The sequence below is a fragment of the Tamandua tetradactyla genome, chromosome 4, assembly GCF_023851605.1.
Source record: "Tamandua tetradactyla isolate mTamTet1 chromosome 4, mTamTet1.pri, whole genome shotgun sequence".
Lineage (NCBI taxonomy): Eukaryota > Metazoa > Chordata > Mammalia > Pilosa > Myrmecophagidae > Tamandua > Tamandua tetradactyla.
Genome location: NC_135330.1, coordinates 122,376,292 through 122,400,535, shown reverse-complemented (window position 1 = coordinate 122,400,535; position 24,244 = coordinate 122,376,292). Strand labels below are relative to the sequence as shown.

At 35.9% G+C, this 24,244-nt stretch overlaps 1 long non-coding RNA gene across 1 annotated transcript; it reads left to right on the top strand.

Annotated features, from left to right (window-relative positions):
• Positions 1-10,869: 10,869 nt before the first annotated feature.
• LOC143679326 (uncharacterized) lies at positions 10,870-24,006 on the top strand. Its single transcript, XR_013173655.1, has 3 exons — positions 10,870-10,958; positions 23,627-23,707; positions 23,797-24,006. It is a non-coding gene; the product is annotated as an uncharacterized LOC143679326 (long non-coding RNA).
• Positions 24,007-24,244: the final 238 nt, after the last annotated feature.

Below are 24,244 nucleotides of genomic sequence, written 5' to 3'. Positions count from 1 at the left end.
GCAGCCATTCATCACAAAAGCATTCAAGAAAATAGAAATTGAGGGATACTATGCAAACATATCTTAATCTTAAAGCCAATATGTTAATTAATGAAAAAATACTAGAGGCATTTCTACTTCTTTCAGGAACAAGGCAAGAAAGATGACCACTTTCCTAGTTTCTTATGAGACAATGGGACAGTCAAACTCCCCTCAATTCCCCAGGCATCTGAGAGCCCTGGTAATACTCTCCGTGAACAACAGAGAGGAAGTCCCACCCTTTTATACTCCAGTGCAAACTCACACTTTCCATGTGCATGGATAAGTCTGCTCTCCTCCATTGTTCTGCCTTTGAAGTTATTTTTCCTTCAATCTGTCCCTTCTCTGTCACTGTTAGTCCAGGTGGCAGTGGTTCCATTCATACAGCTCTCACAAAAAAAACCTCATTTTCCATGCACCACACAAGGGTCACAATTGCCAGACAATAGGACTTTCCACAAATCCTTTCTGGATAGCTGCATTTCCAAGCCTGATTTGTACTGAATGGCTGACTGGTTCCAGTTTTGATTAATTACTCAAATGGGTCAGTATTCTCTGAAAACTCATTTCCTGAAAGCTCAGAATTTTCCAAACTATCAGTTTCTGTTTCTTTGTATCCAAGAGTTCAATTCTGAGCTTATTCCTTTCCTCTCCCATTTTACTGTAACCTGCAAGGAGAAGCCAGACTGCATTTTCCACACTTAGTTTGGAAATTTATTCAACTAAGTGTCCAAGTTCATCACTTTCAAATTCTTCCTTCCATCTTACAACAAGACCCAATTTTGCCAAATTATTTGCCATTTTAAAACAAAGGTTGCCTTGTCTTCTGATTTGCAATGGCACATTCATTCATCATTTCTGTCTAAAGCCTCATCAGAAGTACCTTTAAAGTCCATATTTCTGCCAACAGTCTCTTCAAAGTAATCTAAGCCTTTTCTGTCAAGCTCCCCAAAATTCTTCCAGAATCTTCCCCTTACCCATTACAAAAGCCAGTCCAATGTTTTTGGTATTTGCAAATCACAGCACTCCACTTCTCAGTGCCAAAACCTGTTTCAGTTTGCTAAACCTGACAGAATGCTATATACCAGAAATTGGTTGGCTTTTATAAATAGGATTTATTAGTTTACAACTTTATAGTTCTGAAACCAGAAAAATGTTCTGATTAAGGCATCAACAGGATGATACCTTTTCTGAAGAAAGGGCACTCACATCTTGGGTTCCTCTGTCAACCAGCAATGTCTAGTGTCTGCTGTCCCTTTCCTCCCAGGTTTCATTGCTTTCTGTTCCTTGTTTCTGTGGTCTGCTCTGTGAGGTTCTGTGTATCATTTTTTAGCATCTCCAGGCTTTTCTCTCTCAGCTTTCTCTGGGTGATGTGAGCTCTCTAGTCTTTTTCTGTTTCCTTTATCCTCTCATAAAGGACTCCAGCAAAGAAGTAAGACCCACCTTGATTTGGGTGGGTCACTTCTCAATTGCAATAACCTAGCCAAAAAGTGCCACCCACAAAGATCTGCATTCACTGGAATGGATTAAAAGAACGTGCCACTTCTTGGGTACATAACAGCCTCAAACCACCACAGCTTGATTTCTCCTTAGGTTCGTTTCTTTTGACTGGCTGGTAAGCAGGTTCCTTGGCTTTTCCATCATGTGACAATGTGGATGGCAATGTCTTCTTCTTTTTCTTTCAGATTTCTACCTTCCAGTTTCTGGATGTTTCCAGTGGCTTTTCTTTTTCTTCTGAATCCAATTTTCTTTGCTTATAAGTACTTCAGCCATATTGAATTAAGAACCACCATCATTCAGTTTAGGCACCCTTTTGTAGATGCAATAGCATCTACAAAGGTAATTTTTACAAATGGGTTCACAATGACAGGACCAGGGCTTGGGACCTGAATGTGTCTTTTGTCGGGGACATGTTTCAATCCCAAACACCTACTTACTCCGCTACTATTTCACATTGTATCAGAGATAAAAGCCACTGCAGTTAGAAAAGAGAAAATAATTGGGGACATGAGCGTGGTTAAAGAGTATTCTATTATCCCTTCACCCCATGCTGAAGAGAGATAGACACATCTTACTCTTTTAGTTTCTTTCTATGTTTTTTTCTCGCCTCTTTCTAAGAAGGAACAATACAGCACCATTATTTTCTCAGGTATAGCAAGTTATTTATTATTGAGATTAATACCTGCTTTTTTTTTGCCCCCAAATTTTATCCAAGTTGTTTCCTAATGAAAGGCATCACCATCTTTAAAAAGAAGCTTAGTTTCAAATACTGAAATATGTATATATATGTATATATATATGTATATATGTATGTGCATATATATACACATCCACACAATAGCATTTCTACGAACATAAAACAATTTAAAATCAAATTGTGCCCAGAGCTTCTTAATGAAAACTTATTGAGATGATTTGTTCAATAGAAACCATGATAATTTCACTTACATTATGTCTGTCTACTTTAAGAGAACTAAATAGGGTATATGGAGTAAACACTAAGGTGAAAGTTGCCAACATAAATATGGGCTATGAAAAAATTAAGATTAAGTTGAACAGTCACTTTTTTCAGAAAATGGAAAAATTCCTACTGAGAATGTGAAATTTATGTATTGAAATATGAAAAAGGAATGAATGTTATTAATAGTGAGCATATATAAGTAAATTTTCTTTTATGTACCCTTCATCATATTTGTGACATTTTCAAGGAAAGATAGACATATGTAAGGATTTCTGCATTTTATTTTCTCATAAAGGATCACACAACATGTTACTTTGGATCTGAACACTGTTTAAATTCCATCTAACATGAGTCTTCTGAACAGGCTTCAGAAAGTTTTATTTTTATTTTGTTTTGTTTGCTTTTGCTTATTTTTCTAAACATTCATTTAAAATTGTGACTGGTGGTAGTTCATGCTGCTGCCTCCATTTTTTATTTGTTCTATTTTGGTTAGTGCCCTGCAAAGATTTCATAATAACTTTGATGACTTCATAAAACAGCATTCACTACAAAACCACCATGTGACCATAGTGGAAGGTGAGATAGTGTTTAAATTGACGACACTATCTCTCTAATTTCTTCACTTCAATATATACAAATGTATCAATGTTATTTGATAGCGTCACTTCAGTATTACACATATCTTATACTTAAAAATACAGAATTTAAATTGCGGGTTATGTTATCGCACATGTCTTTATTGTGCCTTATTTTTCCCCCTTGAAATTATTTATTATCATTTTCCAGAGCACAGTGGCTTCAGAGATAGTCATCTGAATCTCAAAGAATAATGTTCAACAATTCTTCCCTTACACAATTTTATCTGTGGAGACTTCATGGGCTCTCACAGTATGACAAGTCAAATCTGAAAGCATCCATGAATTACCTGACTATAAAAATCCGGCTGCCGATTTTAGCAACATTTTTCCTCCTTTAACAGTCAGGAAAGGCAGATCTATTTTTGTTCATAATTTCACCCATGCGATTGGACAAGTGATGGCTACAGGCCAAATAAAATTAACACACTGACTAATTGTCACCCAATATTAATAACTCCAATATAGAAATTGAACATTGCCTATTGCCATAAAAAACAATGATTTTTTAAAATCCACATGCTATATGTTATTTTTTTTTTTACTAATTATGAAGGGAAATAATTGTTGTGACTGGTATATTTGTTGTTCCTAACTTTAATGAAAATTATTTAAGGTATTAGAATTAATCATTATACTGACTTGCTACATTTTGGTATTTGTGTATTCATGTGTGTATCTATTATTACACTTGTTTGTATAATTTTGCTTTTATGTTATTTTCAGAACAGATGCTGAATTTTAACAAATCCTTTATGGAATGGTTACTTGAACTACTATTTTCAAACCTTTAACTGTTTTTGGATTGAATTATTTTAAAGGCTGTTTTCAAATATGCAAGAAATATGTATTTTAAAAAATATGTGTATTTAGTGAGATAAAAACTAAGCATTTATCATTTTAAGCAAAACAACTGCTGTTAATTTCAAAAGTCAGAAGCAAGTAGTCAAATAAATAAATCAATCATTTAAAAAAAAGAAGAGAAGAACAAACATAAAAACATTGACTTTAATAACTCTTGATCAAGGAAGGAAATAGCAACTGTTTACCTGCCAATCACACATTATTATAGTGTTACAATCCACACAACCTGGGAATCGATACAGCATAAACAGATATATAAAATGAACAACAAAAGCAACTATGGAAACATTCTGGACAGAGAAGTTTGAAACAGAAGATTTTTGTGTTTGCTGTTTTGTGTAGTCTCCAAACAGTCATTTTACAATATAAACAAGCTTCTTATTACTTCTGGACAATAAATTATTTGATTTGCATATTTAGGTTTAAAGTATATAAAATAATGTATGACAGTTCTGTGAGAATGGAAATATAGATCACACATAATAAAATTATTGAAAATATTGGAATATTAGAATAATTTAAGGAGGTGCTTGAACAGAATATAGGCTTTACTTCTACGATATCACAAAGGAGGTAAGAGGCACCTCATTCCTGAAATATTATTAAGTAATGAAGATATTACAACTATTTTTAAATTCTAATGATAAATTCAGTTTTTTAAGGTAAAATGTCTATAAAGATATATATACAAAAGCTAGAACTTTCACGTTCATATGTTGGAAAGTTATTAATTTAGTTTAGTTTCATAAATTTAAGCTACATGTTGTGACAGTTGAAGGTTATCTGAACAGATCCCCCCAAGGGACGATGACAAAAGTGAGCACATTGCTGGACCACCCAGACTCCCGGCAGCGTCGCTCTATTTTATCTGTTGTGTTAAACCTTGTATCTGTTGTATCAATATGACCTTCACACAATTTTCACACTGTCCAGAACTCACTAGTCCAATTAATCAATTCAGTAATCTTTACCTTTGTAGACACTGTTCACAGTTACACATCCCCCAATGAATTTTCCCCCATTTCTCAATGTTTTTATATCAATATAGTATCCTTTTTACCTAAAAGCTTAATACAGAAACAGATTTAGAACATGAACAATGACTGGGTTATTTCAATTCTTTTGTTGCTCCAAATGGACACTGACCATCAGTTAATTGCATTTATTGGCTCTACAAATAGTATAAGTAAGTGTAAATAAGAACTTTAAGTGCTCTCAGTGTAGAAAGAACTGTTGATAATGCATTTGTTTTTTGGTTACATCTAATGACGCAAAGACAAAAATCTTCTTTAGGAATCATTGTCGGCATTCCAATAATCTTTCAAATACATAAATAGATTTTATAGTATTTGCTAAAAGGAATAACTTGATATCAACTGTTCAGCAAATAAGAAGAAAGAACAGAAAATCCATGTATTAATGTTAAGTCTATCATCATGCAAACTTTAATGCTTTCATTGTTATTAATCAAATTCCTTTTATGAAAATTTGAATTTAATAATTGGGAAAGAATGGAAATGGTGAATGTTACAGAATCTAATGGGAGTAGATGTTCTAATTGTGCTTCTGTCATTGTGAAATTGAGAGGGAATTTTGCACAACTCCTGGATGCATTTTTTTCCCGTCTCTCAAAGCCTACATCTGGGTCTGGCCTGAGCAATTTTCGTAGGTCTCACTGTTGTAGAGTTTACCATTCCTGAGCCAATATACATTTGAAAAAGAAGTCTTGTCTTATAATCCTGAAAGAAGACATTTTACAAATCAAAAATAAGTCTATCCTGATAACAAGATGTCATTCTCTGATCCTTCCAAAAGGGATGCGTGGCATTTTTAAGGCATATTAATTTCCCTTTCACAATTTCCTATGCATATTACAGGAGCCCTTTCTTGACTTTATAGCTGAGAGAGGAACAGGAATTGGTAAGAGTGTGATCATTGGGGGGTGATTATTTTTCCTTGGGGGGCTCTTTAGCAACGTCAGAAAACATTTTTGAGTAGTACGGGGCTGGTATGAATGGCATCTAATGGAGGGAGTTCATGGATGCTGCTATCAGTGGAAATTACTATCAGGATACGATGCCCATCTCTCCCCACATGGAAATCAAGTGGATAAATTACAAATATTTTAAAAGTTATAAAATTTCTGAGAATTTCTATTTTAGAATACCATTACATGATTTTTTTTTTTAGGCATTCCTCTGTCTCACTCCTAATGATGGATGAATGAATTTACCACATGAATTTGATTGAAGGCCATAGATTTGGAAATGTTTTTATAAGAAACATCAATGGTCAAAATATTACCACTATTTTTCTTTTTTGAATCCGCATATTTTATTGAGATATATTCAAAAGTACACAGTCTCACTGTATCATCAATCAGTTGTGCAGTCATCATCACACTAAATTATAAATGATTTTCATTGCTCCAGTAAGAAAAACCACAAACAGACACAAAAAAGAAAACCCCAAACACTCCATATCCTTTATCTCCCCCCTATCCTGAACCCTAATATTTGTGTGTTGCTATTGATTAAAAGACATTAGGGTATTACTTTTAACCATAGTCCATTGCTTGCAAAAGGCAATTGCCCCCACATACCATTCTATTATCATCTTTGTACAAATGTCATAAATTTGTAATAGCTCCTGCAAGAACTTATTTATATTTGTAATGTTACTCAATGACATACATGACTCTTAACAACCCCTTTCAACCAAATTCACCTACAACTATTACTTATAATCCTAATAATGAGCTACTATCACCTCTATCCATTCCAAAACATTAACCTCGTTAGCAACTCTGTATATATTAGGTAACCACTCCCCTTTCTATGGATTTTATCTCTAGGTATCCTATATTCTACATTTTATTACACTGAATTTCCCTGTTCTAGTTATATTATGTTGGTGAAATCATACCATCTGTACTTCTGTGTCTGACTTATTTCAATCAGTGTTATATCCCTGAAGTTCATCCATCTTGTCACATGCTTTAGGACTCATTCATTCTTACTGCTGCATAATATTCTATATGCATATACCACATTTTGTTTATACGTTCATCTGTTGATGGACTCTTGGATGTTTTCCATCTTTTGACAATTGTGAATAATGCTGCTATGAACATCTGTATGCAAATAATTGTTCGTGCTCCAGTTTTCAGATCTTTTGAATATATATCAAGAAACAGAATTGCTGGGTCATAGGGCAACTCAATATCTAGTTTTCTGCGGAACTGTCAAACTGTCTTCTACTGTGAGTATAGCATTTTACATTACTAAAAGCAGTGAAAAGTGTTCCTATTTCTCTACATGCTCTCAGCATTTGTAGTTTGGCCTATTTGTTTAATAATGGCCATTCTTATAGGTGTGAGATGTCATTGTGTGAGAATATCATTGTAGCTTTGATTTGCATTTCCCTAACAGCTAATGAAGATGGACATATTTTCATGTGCTTTTTAGTCATTTGTATTTCCTCTTTGGAAAAATGTCTATTCATATCTTTCACAAAACTTTATATTTGGATTGCTTGTCCTTTTATTGTTAAGTTGTAGGATTTCTTTATATATACCGGATACATATATACCCTTATCAGATATATGGCCACCAAATATTCTTTCCCATTGAGTTGGATGCCTTTTCATCCTTCTGTCAAGGTCCTTTGAATACAGAAATGGTCAATCTTAAGCAGTTCCCATTTATCTATTTTTTCTTTCATTGCTTGTGCTTTTGGTGTAAAATCTAAGAAGCTGCCTCCTATCACTTGGTCTTGAAGATGTTTTCCAATATTTTCTTCAATGAGTTTGATCATACTGGCTCTTAAATTAAGGTCTTTGATCTACCCTGAGTTAATTTTTTGTATAGGGTGTAAGGCAGGAGTCTTCTTTCATTTCTTTGGATATGGATATCCAAGTCTCTCAGCCCAATTTTTGAAAAGACTATTCTGGCCTGGTTCAGAAGTTTGTCAGAGGCTGTGTAGAAAAACAGCTTGTTAGAGTGCACCTTCCCAGTCTTCCCAGCAACTCTACCCCTCTGTGGCATCCTGTTGGGTGGGGACCCATTTAGGCAATAATGCAGTCAAAGCTGCAGGCCTCCCTATCCACTGCAATTCACTGCCTCCAGAGGTGCGGTGGGCACTGTGCAGCTTGGCCAAGATCCTGCTTTGGGGAACAATGTGTCAGGTAATTTCCAAGCTGTTGTGTAGAAAAATCTCAGGCTGCAGGACTGAGAGCTTCAATTTCTCCAGCTAAAAGCTGGCCCAGGTTTGCACTGCTCTTCACTAGTCCACAGGACCCAGGATGGTGTGTACTCATGGACGTTGGGGTGGAGGAAGGACATCTGGCTTTGCATGCAACTCTGTCCCTCACCCCCTCCTCTCCACCCATACATGCAGTGAGAATTCTCTCTGTGATGAAAGGGTAGAGGCAGCGGGACCCAGTTTATCTCTCTCACCAGCTGTCAGATCAGCACTACTCTGCATTCCCCTCTTCTTCCAAGGGAAGGACTCCCCATTCACCCCCATAACTAGGCTCCACAGTGGCCTGAGTCAGGAATGGGGGTAGGCACTGAGCACCACTGCAAGGTCTTCTGTGTGGATAACATAAATCTGCTGGCTCCTGGGTTCCCATTTGGGAGCTCTAGACTATGGGTTGAGAGAGTTGTCCTCCCCAGCTGGCAAAGTGGGAGTGCACTGCTCCTCAGACTGCTCCTCAGACTGCTCCTCAGCCGCCCCATCTGGATGGCCTGCAAAGGGGACCCTGGGGTGGTTGTGATTGAACACTCTCACCCCAACATCCTTGTTGTGGTTTCTTTGCTTTTTCATCCAGGTCTTCCCTATATAATGCAGAGGTTCTTCTCTGGTCACTTGAACCCTGGAATTGTTGTTCCAGTCATTTTCTGCCTTTTCTCTACTTGTTCCATGGTGGAAGAGTGAGATCTGCCTATCCTATTCTGCTCTCTTCCAAAGAATTTCTTATTACCAGAACTTTGTTTTTTTCTTCTTTGTTTGGCATGGGCAGACACCAGGAATCGAACCCAGGTCTCTGTCATGGCAGGCACGGCAGGCAAGGAATCTTCCTGCTGATCTACCGTGGCCTGCCCCTATTACCCTTACTTTTAAGCACTGTTAGGAAATCAAACAGACCAGCAGATTGAAAGATTGTGTGTAGCCTTCAGGTAGCAGGATAGGAACTCCCTAAATATTATGGTGAAAGCCAGGAAAGAATATTTGGATGTGAAGTAGAGGTCTAGAACTCCCAGTGTTTAAAATAGACGCTTTGTATAGTTTAGAATTAGATGTTATTTGAAGCTGATTGTTAATCCCTGAATACAGTGTATTGCTGAAGCCCAGAAAACAAAATCTTCACTTTTTCTGAGTCTCTTTTGAATTATCTGTACCTGCTTATTTGTTTGGAAAATAAGGGGGAAAATGTCTTTCATGTCAACTTCTTGTGATTATTCCAAGGATTAAATGAACCACATTAGGTGAACATGCTTCAAAACCTATTAAACCTTATATAAAATTGAAAGGCAAAATATTGTAAGCAAGCTAACATATTTTTACACACATATTTCAGTATTTTACACAATTTTTTCAAGGATAGTATCTGGAGTAGTTGCACTTTATTATTCATAATATGTGAAAAAATCCATCCTTAATCATTTTCAAAGTAACTACAAACAAAAAGAAAAATAAAATAATAAAAGAAGAGAAAATATAATTTGGTCTATAAGCATGCTTAGCAGCAGGAGGAGGCAACAGAGAGATGGCAAAGGTTGCAAAAGAAAAGAAACTAAATACTTAAAAAACTGTAAAAATATCAATAAACAAAAATTAGAAAGACTTTAGTCATGTTTCTTTAGCATCTTCATGACTTCATCTTCATAATCTTCTTTAATTGCTGATATGTTTATGAAATGTTTCCAAATGCAAATTGATCTAGATAATCTTAAGCATAAGACTAGAACCAAACTTAAGTAGAAACTAATAGAAATGCTCATAATAGTATCATTCTATTGAAGCAAAGTATGTTTTTAACAGAAACCTAAGAAAATAAATTTTTTCTCTCTGTTTAAGATCACCATAACCTCAGAATTGCACCATCTGTTCCATGTGGTTGAGCCACTGGGAATATATTGCAAACAGAAAAATAAAATACCATGGCTTATGTCCCTGTTAAGATTTGTCACTCTGAATACATTTTCCTAGCATTTCACATACCCAGCCCTGATGGTTGACAGCCAGATACAGTTTGTCACTACTTTTGAATTCTGCTTTCTCTTTTCTTACCACATGCTTCTTGAAGCATGTTGATTTTTCTCATCCATAAAAAATTAACATTTCATTGATGTTCAATAATTTAATTTCTTGAGACTGATTGTAGCTATCTTTAAAATAATTATAGAAATTGTGCTTCTGTGATCTGATCATAATCAAGTATGGTTTTAAGGATGTAATTGAGACAACCCATTGAAATAGCTATGGAATTTTAATATTTTGTTTAATAATTCTATTAATTTATTAAGAACATGCAAAATGTCTTTCTTAGTAGTCTTCATTTTGTGTTATAATTTCACATTCACTTGAGAATTTTTCTCTCAGAATTAGTCAATGCATAGACTCAGACCCATGAATATTTATTAAAAGTTTGTTGAAAAAAAGAATAATACATAAAGGAACAAATGAATTGATAACTTTCTAGTGTATCTGCTTAGTGTTAGATTTGATAAATTTGTTTGTAACCATTTCCACCAAGACCTTTGATCACGTCATCCTTTGCATGCAAATAACTTAGTATTGCTCCACATGGCAAACAAAGAGGCAGATAGAAATGTAATCATCCATGAAATAAATACCAAAGAATAGAAGACTAGTATAGAAGTTAATGCACTTCACAGTGAAAAGGATAGCAGCGCTAAGAATGAGGTGAACTACTTTTAAATTAATGTCAAGTTACCCGCAATTTCTCTGAAATGGTAAATTTAAACTTCTTTTTCACTCTAATTCAGAATTTCCCTCTGCATATGTTAAATTTTCTCCATAAGTAGCTAAAATTGTTTATAAAATAAGTGATATGAAAGAAAAAGTAAGCGATATAATGACTGGGGTTAAATTCAGAAGTTAACAAGTGGGACAAGATGAGTATGGGAGATTATGGGCAAAACAAGTTTGGTCATGCATTAAAAATTACAGAAGCTGGCTCACAGGTTTGTGGGTCTAATTTCACTATTTTTTCTACTTTTATATCTTTGAAATCTTCCATTAGAAGATGTTGAAACAGATTAATTCATGCAAATGTTAAAACCTTTTTGCATTGTTCACATTGCTTTTCTTTGTAATGTCCAAGTGCCTGGATAAAATCTGGATATTTTAAACATCCTTCATAGACTAATACTTCTGCTTCAGCTATTTCTTTCCTTATCTGGCCCAGCGTATTGGCATTTCTTGGTCCCCACATACTTGTGGAAGACTGAATACATTCAGTGAAAACACTTTTACTTTCCTGCTTCTTTCAGTGTAGAGTCACTGCAGTGACATGGGTACAATAGAGTGATACAGCAAAATGAGGGATGGGGCAACAAAAGAAAGTAGACCTACACCATGTAAATTCTGCACATTTTCCATCACAGTCCTTTTGGAGATAAAATCACATAACACAGAGGGATCAGAGCATAAGTTTGGTAAAGGAAAAGGGAAGAATGACAGTGGACAAGCTTGGAAACCACCCTACCTTCCTCAATCTTACTAGATGGAAAGTAATATTAAGCAAGAAGGATAAACATTGACACAACTCAGTTGGGAGTACAAATCAAAGCATTATCTTTTTAAAGTGATATATGCAGTCTCAGACTAAGTAAATCACCGTATGTTATTTCTTTAGAACTACCTGGAGAGTCCTCTGATAATTTTGCTCTTGTAATTTCATAACAGAAAATAAAAGACATATTATAATTTAATAACAGAAAACAACCATGGTTAGGAGTATTATAAGAAAATGTATATATAAGGTTAAAAGATTAAATTATTAGATTTTTTAAGCGACTCATGAGAATCCTCATCATTATTATATACCTACTTAATTTTGCATTTTTAAATCCCAATATTGTAGAAATGGAAATAAGGAGGGAAAATAAATGTGGGAAACAAATTGGAAATTAAAAAAAAGGTTAATAAAGAAGGGGAGAGAGAGAGGGTGTGCGTATTACTGGCTTGCATAGAGGTTTCTGAAATATTAGATAAGTGGTCCTTAGCATACTCTGGTTTTCTCCAGGGTTGAGAACTTTAGAGTGTTACTATCAATGACTTTTGAAATGCTAAGAAACTGATTTTCTTGGTTGAAAAAGACATACTTTTTTTTCTATCCAGATCCCAGTACAGTGTGATTCAAACACAATATCATTTACTTTAAAAATCTGATAACATGTAAGTCTCCATAGCCAGAGTTTTAATATTTCTCTGTACCTTTATAAAGTAAAGAATGGATTCCATATTCAAATACTAATCACTGTAATAATAACAAATGAAAAATTAAAAAAACTCAAATAACAAAATATGAAATATTAGAATAAAGTATAAAATCAGAATTATACAGGTAAATGATTCTATTAAAGATCTTGTAACTTTTGGTCTATGATATGAAAGAGGCATAAACGTTTTTATTTTTAATCTACAAAATGGGATTTTGTTTAACTATCTGATAAATATTTTTTGATTACTGACCACGCTGGGCAGTCTTTAAAGGGAGTTAACAAAGTCATGTTCTTGTGAAACTCACATCCTATGGGGACAGCTAGATGATGAACAAATAAATAAGTAATAACCCACCATTATGAGGTCAGGTTGGGTGCTGCAGTCCATAAAAACGTATGGGAGGACAAAAACAAGAGATGGAAAGTGGAGAGGACTATAAGTTGAAAGCATCCCAAGTAAAAAAAAATAAAGAAGAGTATTTAACATCTCAAATGGTTTGATCTAGCACATTTAATTGGGTGTTCAGAGGAGGCCTTTATGATGTGGTAAAAATTAAGCAGATAGAGAATTGATGGTGAAAACAACATGAATTTCCAAGAATAAAATTCCAGATGGAGAAATAACAAGGGCTAAACCCTAGAGTCTGGAGAGAATAGGATGGTTTTAATGATAGGGTAAATGTGATATAAATGGAGTAAGAAAGAAGAATTTTGAGAAATGATGTAAAGGGGGCCATTAGAATCTTTTCATCCTCTGTACGAAGTTTGGATTATTTTTCTAAGGGTTATGGGAAACATTTGGGAGCTTTTAGGCAGATAGTTGAGATATTAACTATATACTGTTAACAACTATGGTTTCTGAGTGCAGGATGATGTAATAATATCAGAACAAAAGTTGAAGCAGAGAAGCATGTTGCCTGGTCCTTGCTCTGGCCCTGGGGAAAGGTGAGGGCGATGTGGGCTAGGATGGTATTAGTAGAGTAGAAAACAACTGTAGAAAAGGAATATGCATATCTGAAGTGGAGTACAGAGTATTTTTGAATGTGAAGAATGAGGGAAAGGAAGGAGTTAAGGGTCACATCAAAGGGACTGAGTTACTGAATTTGGGAACGTGAGGGATGGAGCAGATTTTATATGGAGGTTGAGATTTAGGTTTTCATCATTTTAATTTTTTATGAACCTTAAAATAAAGTTAAAGGCTTGGAATAGAGAAATGAATACGGGTAAATGTTAGTCATTTTTATCTAGTTAGAATTTGGAGTTATTGACTTGAGTGAGTGAACCTGGGAAGTAAGTGTAGATGGAGAAGAGAAAATAGCTGGACCTTATGATATAGCAACCTGTAGAGGTAGGAAGAATAGAATTACTTAGCAAAGACTTAAAGAGAGTCTAGGAGGGAGGAGTGAAACTAAAGTTGCCAAAGGATAAGTGGTTGTATCATTTCATATTTTTTTGTATTCTTGCAAATTATTGGATATCTATATACATCAATGACTATAAAAAATTTCCTTGCAACTGCTAGGTAGTAAGGAAGTCATGAGTTTACCACATGGGAGAAAGAGGACCACCCCAAGGCCATCCCCAGTAGGCTAAAACCACTTTAATGGATGGTTAAATTGAGCTAACGGCAGTCAGAACATTCTGCCTTTAACGGATGGCTAAATGGTTAAATTGAGCAAAGCATGGTCAGTACACCCTATTAATGCAAGAAACAAAGCCACAGAGGAAAATCTCCAATAAGCCCCCTAGTAACATGTACAATACTACCATCAGCTGGCCCCATAAAACCCTGAACTAAACTGTAACAGGGGCCAGTATATAGTTTTTCACCAACTGAGCCTGTCCATCTTTAGATCTTTATTCGCTGCTTTTAATAAATCACCTTGCTCTCCCAACTTCGACTCGAGTTTACCAAGACTCCTGGCCAGGTTTTCTTCCTCTCTTTACTCACTGCTTTTAATAAATCACCTTGCTCACCCAACCTCAACTCAAGTTTCAATTCCTTGTCTTGGTAAGTCAAGGACCAGGACTCCTGGCCACATAAGGCCAGGGCCAATACAACTTTTAAAAAATAAAGGATCTTAAATTCTAAGATTCAGTTTTATAAATGATGCAGTTATATGCATATACATTTGTATATATGCAACCTAATGTGGAAGGGTTATGCAACGGATATATATGTTCAATGTTTTGAAGTAGAATGGTATAAAGAAGGGAGATGTTAGCCTAATTGTGGAGGTTAGTAAGGATTATTACACTTTGAATTAATATACTAATTGTATCCTTGTCATCTACATGATTTTTCCTCTCCTTTTATTCTCTGTCCCAGTCACAATGACTAGTGGGGAAAATTAATTTCATTTTCCCCTTCTCTCTTTTGAGAAATCCTTTTATTTAGGGTGCGTGGAGGTGTTGTATATTCAAGTCCTCATCAATCATCAGACAGGCTTTAGGAATGATCAGTGAAAACAAGATTTTTCCTCTAAAATCCACTGTTAATTCATATTTTTTTAATTTAATTCTCCATTGCTTAACATAATGGAGTATAATCGCAGAAGAAAATTGCTTAATGGCTAACATCACAATCTGGATGTTGAGGAAAGAGAAAGAAGAACATGATATTGAAAAATGATTCCCAATTACTTGATGTGTATGACAGCATTCTAAATGCTTCTCAGAATTATCTTTTATGCAATTTGTGTGGTAACGGTCATGTCCCAGATTTTCTAGTATTTGTTCTGTTTATAAAAACTATGTGATGAATTGGTGAAAAGACCCGGTAATTTAGGGCTCAAGACCTGAATAAGAAATACCAATTTTGCCATGCTAGGGATGATTTTTATTAATCTAAGATATTTGGCTTGAATTCTTGAAGACTCAGTTTTCCTAAGTACCAAAAAGAAGAGAACAAAACAAATTATATGTTCCTTAGATTTTGTTTAAAGACATGTAAAAGTGGTCTGTAGATAGAAAACCATAGTCTAGGGTTATTTGTTTTTATAGCTTTACTAAATGAATTTGCATTTCAGGTGCTTATTTTGACCCTTGCATATCTGATTTCCTATAATAATGAATTAAGTCCTAATAAGGACTTATCTATTTAAATTTTATAGAAAAAGTATGACTCTTCTTAGTGAGATACGCATTTGCTCATATTAGGTCAATATTTATAGTAGCATTTTCAGATCCCATAATGATCTCAGGCCTTTCCTGAAATAACTTTTTATTTTATGCTTCTAATTTACAAAGTCTTCAAAATGCAGTTGAGTACATCATGATGTGTTTTGTTTTTAAAAGCATAATAGGCTTCTCTTCCATATGTGAGGGCTCTGAGGAAAGTGGTTAAAGAACTGTGCTTAATTTATAACAATAGAAATAATTCAGAAAGCAACAGAAAAGACGCAGAAAAATTGCGAACATTTAAATGACTCAAGTATATACTCATGTTTCCTTGAAGTATTAGATGCTTAAAATTAGTTGATTTTGTTTTATTTCCTCAAATTATAAAAATCTCCTCAAAATGTGAGCCAATTGTTTTACAGAGGAAAATAAGAGAAAGCATGTAAAGATATATTGGAAATCCATTGGAAACTACTTAACCAATGATTAAATGTATACTTTGGTACTAATAGAAATAGTTGGTCTTTAGGGATAATTTACAAATCAGTGATTTTATTTGTTTAGGTTATGGAGGAATTGGATGCCATGTAGGCACACTGACAGTTGTAAGTCTCTCCAGATGAAATCTCCAACAAAACTACATTAATTAAGTGAGCATAAAGCATAGTTACACCGGAAGATTACAAATATAAAATAAATATAACTCAGGGCTCCCACATTCCTTTTTAAATAGAATGGACCTTTGGATTTTGGAGATGATTATAAAGTGGCAATGATTATTTATTGCAACTCAGAAAACCAGACACTTAGCTCCTGTTCCAGTTTGCTAGCTGCAGGAATGTGATATACCAGAACTGGAATGACTTTTAAAAGGGAAATTTAATAAGTTCCTAGTTTACAGTTCAAAGGTCATGGAAATTTCCAAAAGCAACTTTATAAAAATATCTAATCTAAGGTATCCAGGGAAAGATACCTTGGTTCAAGTAGGTCGTTCAAATTCAGGGTTTCTCTCTCCACCGTAAAGACATGTCACAAACAGGGTGACATCTACTAGCTTCCTCTCCAGGCCTCTTGCTTCATGAAGTCCTATGGCGGGCTTCTCCTTCTTCATCTCCAGAGTCGCTGGCTGGTGGACTCTGTGGTTCTTTCATCATTCTGTCGTGCTTCTGTGACTCTCTCCTCATTTTCAAAAAGAACTCTCTCCAAAATGTCTCCTCCTTTATAGGACTCCAGTCAACTAACCAAAACCCACATAGAATGGGTGGAGACAAGTCTCCATCTAATCAAGTTTAATACCCTCACTTGATTGAGTCATACCTCCATAGAGACAAACTAATCAGGTTTCCAATATATAGTGCTGAACAGGGATTAGAAAAACTGTTACCCTCACAAGACTGATTGGGATTATAACATGGATTTTCTAGGGTACATAAATCCTTTCAAACTAGCACATTCTACCATCTGGACCCTAAAAAAGACTTGTTTTTCCCCATATGCAAAATACATTAATTCCATAACAATATCAGAATGCCATAAAACATTTCAATAACAATACAAATACAATACAAAGTCAGAAAACATACAAAATCTCATTAAAGTCTGTTACAGGCATGGTCTGTTCTAAGGCGAAAATTCTCCTCTGTTTCCAGACCTGTAAAACTTAGAATAAGTTCTTTGTCACCAATATAGAAAGGAGAAACAGTCATAGGATATATATAACCATTTCCATAGGGAGGAAGGAACACAGGGGTCATGGAACCCAAGAACTTTTGAAAACCTGCAGGGCAAAGTCCATTAAATTTCAAAGTCTGAAAGTTATTTATCATCAGGGCTTTAGAAAGTGGCAGTCCCATTCTTTCCAATGGCCTACACAGAGGTCTGCCTTCTTTTGAATGCAAACTTGGATGACACTGGGAAGACCACTTTTCTCTCAGCTCCATCCTCTCCAAGCATCAGGGCTGCACCCAGCTCTCTGCCATCTCCAGGGTACATGATCAACCCCTCCATGTGGTTATAGCCAGGGCCCCCCCAATTCCCAAGGAACGTACTGCACCCTCTCCAAAGCCAAAGGTGGCTCCAGTCTTCTATTGCAATGAGGTGGAAGACCCGTCCTTTGCCTTTGGGCAAACTCACCCTCTCCACATGCTTGGGTGGGTCTGCACCCCTAACCTGAGGCTGCTTGACTTCAGACCTCAGCCTCCATGGATTTGCCTCTGAAGTTGTTTTACCTTCACATTGTCCGCTTTCTGAGCCCTCAAGTCCAGATTGGCAGCAGCTTTGTTTATACAGGACCCACAGCACTCTTGTTGGCTTTCTATGTAGTAAGGAAGAGTTGCGCCCATCAGACAGCAGGAATTTCCACAAATCCATCCTAGATAACTCCATCTCCAATCCTGGCTTTTCCTGGAATGGCTGGACGGTTCTACATTTGGTTAAAACCTCTCATGTGGCACTATTCTCTGGAGTCTCCCTTTCTGGAAGCCCAGAATTTCCCAGAACATCAGTTTCTGGTTTCTTTGTACCCAAGAATTCAGTTCTCAGCTTATCTCTTTCCTGTCACATTTCACTATAAGTTGCGAGGAGAAACCAGGCCGCATCTTCCACATTTAATTTGGAAATCTCTTCTGCTAAGTGTCCAAGTTCATGGCTTTTATTTTTATACATTTTTTAACTGCCCACATAAGTTATATTAGGAAATGCACTAGTCAAATTATAAATTTTGTTACAAACAAACATTTTTTGCTTAAGTCTTACACATAAGTTAAAATTTTAAAATATGAATTGCCATCTACTTTCAACAACCTGCAATATTGACATTTCTTTGTTCTTCCTCAGGCAAAAACATTTTTTAATTTGTACATTTAGTCACTGTCATTGTACACTCTAGGCATTCTTATATTAAGCCATTTCAGTCTTTATCGTCTATCTTTCTTTCTGATTTCATTTGTGCCCCCAGCCCCCCTCCCTCTATCATTCTCACATTCAGCTTCATTCAGTGTACTAACAATCATGGCTTTTAAAATCTGCCTTCCAGCCAAAGCTACTGGTCAATTTTGCCAGATTATCTGCCATTTTAGAACAAGGACCACCTTCCTTCCAGTGTATAATAACGCATGCTTCATTTCTGTCTAAGACCTTATCAGAAGTATCTTTAGAGTCCAAATTTCTACCAACAGTCTCTTCAAAGCATTCTAGGTCTTCTTTATCAGGCTCCTCACAACTCTTCCAGAATCTCTTATCCATTTAAAAAGCTGCTCCAACATGTTTGGTATTTGCAAACTGCAGCAGCACCCTACTTCTCTGATACCAAAATCTGTTCTAGTTTGCTAACTGTTGGAATGTGATATACCAGAACTGGAGTGGCTTTTAAAAAGGGAAATTTAATAAGCTCCTAGTTTACAGTTCTAAGGTCATGGACATGTTGAAAAACAAGTCTGTAGAAATGTCCAATCTAAGGCATCCAGGGAAAGATACCTTGTTTCAAGTAGGCTGCTGAAGTTCAGGGCTTCTATCTCCACTGTAAAGGCATGTGGTAAACAGGGTGACGTCTACTAGCTTCCTCTCTAGGCCTCTTGCTTCATGAAGCTCTATGGTAGGTTTCTCCTTCTTCATCTCCAAAGGTTGCTGGAGATGGGCTCTGTGGTTCTCTTGTCATTCTGTCGAGGTCTGTGGCTCTCTCCTCATTTTCAGAAGGAACTCTCTCCAAAATGGGTAGAGAGACACATCTCCATCTGCTCAAGTTTAATACCCACAGTTAATTGAGTCACATCTCCATGGAGATAACCTAATCAAGTTTCCAATCTATAGTACTGAATGAGAATTAGAAGAAACTATTACTCCTACAAGATTGGTTAGGATTGAAACATGGCTTTTCTAGGGTACAAAAATCCTTTCAAACAGGCACAGTTTCCAAAGAAGTTTTACTGATTTAAAGGAATGAAACTGAAACAACTCTTCTAAAGCGGTGGTCTATACTATTTTTATCTCGTAGAAGTAGAGAAAAAGTGAGTTGGCACCCTAATTTGATTCAATGCAAGCATATATTTTTCAGTAATTTATATTTCCTTGTTTATATCATATGTATATTCCCTTGTTTATATCATATGTATATTCTAAAATGCACTCACAGAAAGAGAAAGTTAAAAATGAGAATGAGGGAAAAGACTTCATAGTTCTTGCTATTTTACATTCATTAAAAATTGTTCCTCTAGCAGTGAAATAAAAAAATATAAATCAGAATTTAGCTTTTTGGGATAAAATCAATTGAAGTTTGATACTAATTCAATTTACATTGATATTTTAATGGTGATCAGAAGGAAAAAAAAGATACTTCAGACAGACACAGATACAAGGAGAAAAAGTGCATTTCTAAAAATAAGAGAAACATTTGAAAACATTGAATTTCACATGATTTATCCATATCACAATCTTCTTGTTTTGAGAACAGTTTGACTATTTTTACTGTCTCCTTTAGCTTAAAAGTACATATAGTTTGTCATTAAAAATTCTGCCTGACAGCATTTCCTGACAGTGAGTTATCATACCTAGAGTTGTCAGAAAATTTGGAAATGTCTCACTGTAAATGAAAACAAATAAATAACTCAGGTTTAACTTCAATATGAGCTATCCAGCGAACTTCTGAGTAATAGAAAAGCTTTTCATGAACACTGTGTTATATAACCGATTTTGGAAGTAGCATGATATACTAGCTTATGTTTACAAATGTAAGCATATCAATTATACTGATTATATTTTAAAACAAACTGCAAGTTGTCACAATGTACTGAAAACAATACAAGAAAACACAAAGTGAATCATCTCCTTCTTTGTAGATTTCATTCACTTTTTTTAGTGGGAGAAATGAACATGGCAGTACGAAACATATATCCAATGAGTTTGCTATGGAGATGCATATTAAATATCAATATTTGTTGAGTTCTTATAATTCACTGAAAATAATATAATTCAGAGTCCTAGTATTTTCAATCCACATCTCAATATAGTGCATATAGTGTATAAATGCTGGGGAATATTATTTTCTATTTTATATATAACTCACTTGAAAAAAATCATTTGGATTGTCTATTTTCAAACTTAGATTAAGCTAGACTTGCATTCCAGTTTCAAATTTTCACCTGAAACCACACAAAGGAAAACATATATGAAACAATAGTTTTCAAAGCACTGGAAATTAGGAAATAAAAGCCAGTGATCCCCAAGACAAAGACATTAAAATGTTGTAAGCCCTACAATGCCTCAATCACTGCATCAAGAATATTTGCCAGGCTGCATATGAAGTAGGGGAAAGCCAGAAGGAGTACAGCAGTTACCTTGAGTTGAATAGATGGTACTAAGAGTATGGGGAGCCCAAGGTTCTTGTTAGTTATTAGAGTGCGTGAAATGACATGCTGGAGATGGGAAAGTTGCAGAGGGAGAACTCAGTATCCATAAAGCAGACACTTCTCAAGTTTTCAGCAGAGTACCAAACAGGGAACTCCCCCAGGCCAGGGAAAGAACCAAATTAAAAAAAAATTAGAGACAACAGTGCTGGGTGTTTACACAAAGTTGATAAGAGTTTCTCCTCTCAACAGCCAGATTGGGAAACCTCATAGTTCATGGAGCATTGATTAGTTTATTTGAAGGGTGTTTCCATGATAGTGGGTTTAGTGAACTGTAGACAATTGGCTGTCAGTCAAGGGCTCTTTTCCCTTCAAGGGGGCATTTACCAATGTTTGGGATGATTTTTGGTTGTCACAACTAGAAGTGTATTCTACTGGCAACTAGTAGGTAGAGAGCAGGAGGTCTAACCTCCATCAATATACAGGATAGACCCTAAAAACAAAGAATTTTCTGGCCTAGTATATCAACAGTGCTAAGGTTGGGGAATGATCTTCTAGGCTAAACTCAACTTAGATTGCACCTACAAAATGTTAAAAGATATCTGAGAAATCAGACTGTTTCCAATTAAGTTGACTATTGCCCAGAAGAAAGATCAAGGAAATGTATGGGAATACAAATAGAGTTAGTACTCAAGAAGGCAAAATTCACATTATATCACATCCATGAAAAATCATTAGGCTTACAAAGAAGCAGAAAAACAATAGTCACAATGAAAAGAAAAAAAAATCAATCCAAATTAAATGCAGAACTGACATATACATTAGAAATAGTGGTAGGAAATTAAGCAAGTATTATTAATGTATTCCATATGTACAAGAGTAAATACATGGAAGTCATAAAAATAACCATATTGAACTTCTGGACATGAAAGACTATAATATTTGAGATTTACAGCAGATTAGACATTGCAGAAGAAAAGATTAGTTAACAAGAAGTCATTGTAAAAGGGAATTTGCAAAGTGAAACACGAAGAAAGAGAAAAGAAATTTAAGAACGAACAGAATACTAATAACATGTAAGAAAACTTCAATTAGTATCCCTTTAAATGGTATCCCCAAAGAGGAGAGAGAGAGATGGACCAAAAAAGAAAAAACTCTTAAAAACAGGCAGAGGCTTTTGATGAGGTGGTTTCTATGGATATGGTGTCTCCACCCATTCAATGTCTTAAACACTTATTGGAGTCCTTTAAGAGGGAACCATTTTGGAGAAAGCTCAGAGCCAACACAGACAGAGACATTTGGAAATGCAGAAAGAAAATGCTCCTGGGAAGCTGTCTGAAACCAGAAGCCAAAGGACCAGTTGATGCCAGCCAGTACCCTCTTAGCTGACATAGATGTTCCGAATCCATAGTCTTCTCTGGTATTTGGACATTTTCATGGCCTTAGAGCTATACATGTGTAACTTAATAAATTCCCTTTATAAAAGTTACCCCAATTCTGGTATATTGCATTTCCAGCAGCCTTGAAAAACTAAAACACGTGAGTTAATATATTAGTATGCTCCCTTGTTCTCTTTCACCTCTAAACTGCTGTCATGATTGATGAGTTTTCTACTCTCTGCTCTTACCACAATTTTTCGCTGATTGTTCAAAAACTAGAAAATCAATAAAAATGCATTTTATGTAAAAAAAAGTCAGAGAAAAATATATGTTATATACTGGGGAACAAAGAAAAAGATGGCAGCAACTTTCTCATGGGAAACACTGCAAGTGAGAAAATAGTGGGTCAATAATTTGAACCTAAGATTATGTACTCAATGTTAATATCTTTCAAATAATGAAGGTGAACTTTTAGATACGAAAGCTAATTTTATCACTAGTGAAGAATCTGTATGAATGGAACCACTACCAATCTGGACAAGAGTGACAGAAAAAGGACAGATTGAAGGAAAATTTGCTTTAAAGGCAGAACCATGGAAGCTAATGTCTGGAGCCAGGAAATTTCAGGCCAGAAGAGCAGATCCACCCATGCATGTGGAGAGAATGAGTTTGCCCCAGAAGCAGAGGGCCTTCTACTTCATTGCTCAGGAAGAGTGTTGCCCATTGAGGCCTCAGAGAGAGTGGAGCACATTCCCCAGTGATTGGGGAAAGCCTGGCCCCTACCCCACCTGTGAAGAGGTTGATGGTGTTCCCTGGAGATGACAGAGAGTCCAGGTGCCACCCAGATTCTTGAGGAGGGTGGGGCTGAGAACAGTATGGTTTCCCCGATGTTTGGATATGTTAAAACCCTCACCCCAGTGTTTGGAGAGAGAAGGGATGCTGTGTAAACCCTTGCCAGGGATGGAACTGCTGTTTTCTCAATCCCCAAGGATAAATGATTCTCAGACCTCAAAATTTAATGGAGTTTTCCCTGTAGGTTTCCAGAATTGTTTGGGACCTTTGGCCCCTGTTTTTTTGTCTATCTCTCCCAATGGAAATGAAAATGTTTATCCTATGACTGTCCCTCCTTTGTATACTGGAAACAGATAACGTATTCTAAGCTTCATAAGTCCACCGCCAGTGGAGAAGTTTTATCTTAGAACAAATGAGATTTTGTACTGCTTCTGACTTATATTGCATTTGTACAGTTACTGAAATTGTATAAGGCTTTTATGATATTGTGATGGAATGAACATATTTTGTATATGGAAAGAACATGTCTTTTTATGGTCCACAGGGTGGAATGTGCTGTTTTGAAACTGTTATGCACCCAAGAAAAGCCATGCAATTTTAATTCAATCTTGTGAACCTAAGTGGGGTGAGTCCTTTTGATTAGATTATTTACATCGATGTGTGGCCCTGTCTACTCAAGGTGTATCTTAATTAGTTTTCTGGAATCCTTAAAAGAAACAACACTGAACAGAGCGATGAAACCAAGACAGATGCTGAGGGAGAGGTTTGAACACAGAAACCAGGAGAGAAGGGCCAGCAGACATCGCCATGTGCCCTCCCATGTGACAGAGAAACCCCGAATGTGATCAGCCTTCCCTGAGTGAAGGTACCCTTTTTTTCGCATCTTAATTTTGACGTTTTCACAGCCTTAGAATGTAACTCATAACTTAATAAACCCCCTTTATAGAAACCAGCCCATTTCTGGTATATTCCATTCCAGCAGCTTTAGCAAACTGAAACATGGGTCAAAAATCCTACATGTTATTTTTCAGGTTCCACCATAGGCTATTTTAAAGGTCTGCCTGGCAGGCCACCGGGAAAAGCTGCCCTCCACACTAGACTGGAAGTGCAGTGGAATATTTTGGAAGGTGTTGCCATCAAGGACGCAGCTCCACCCCTACTT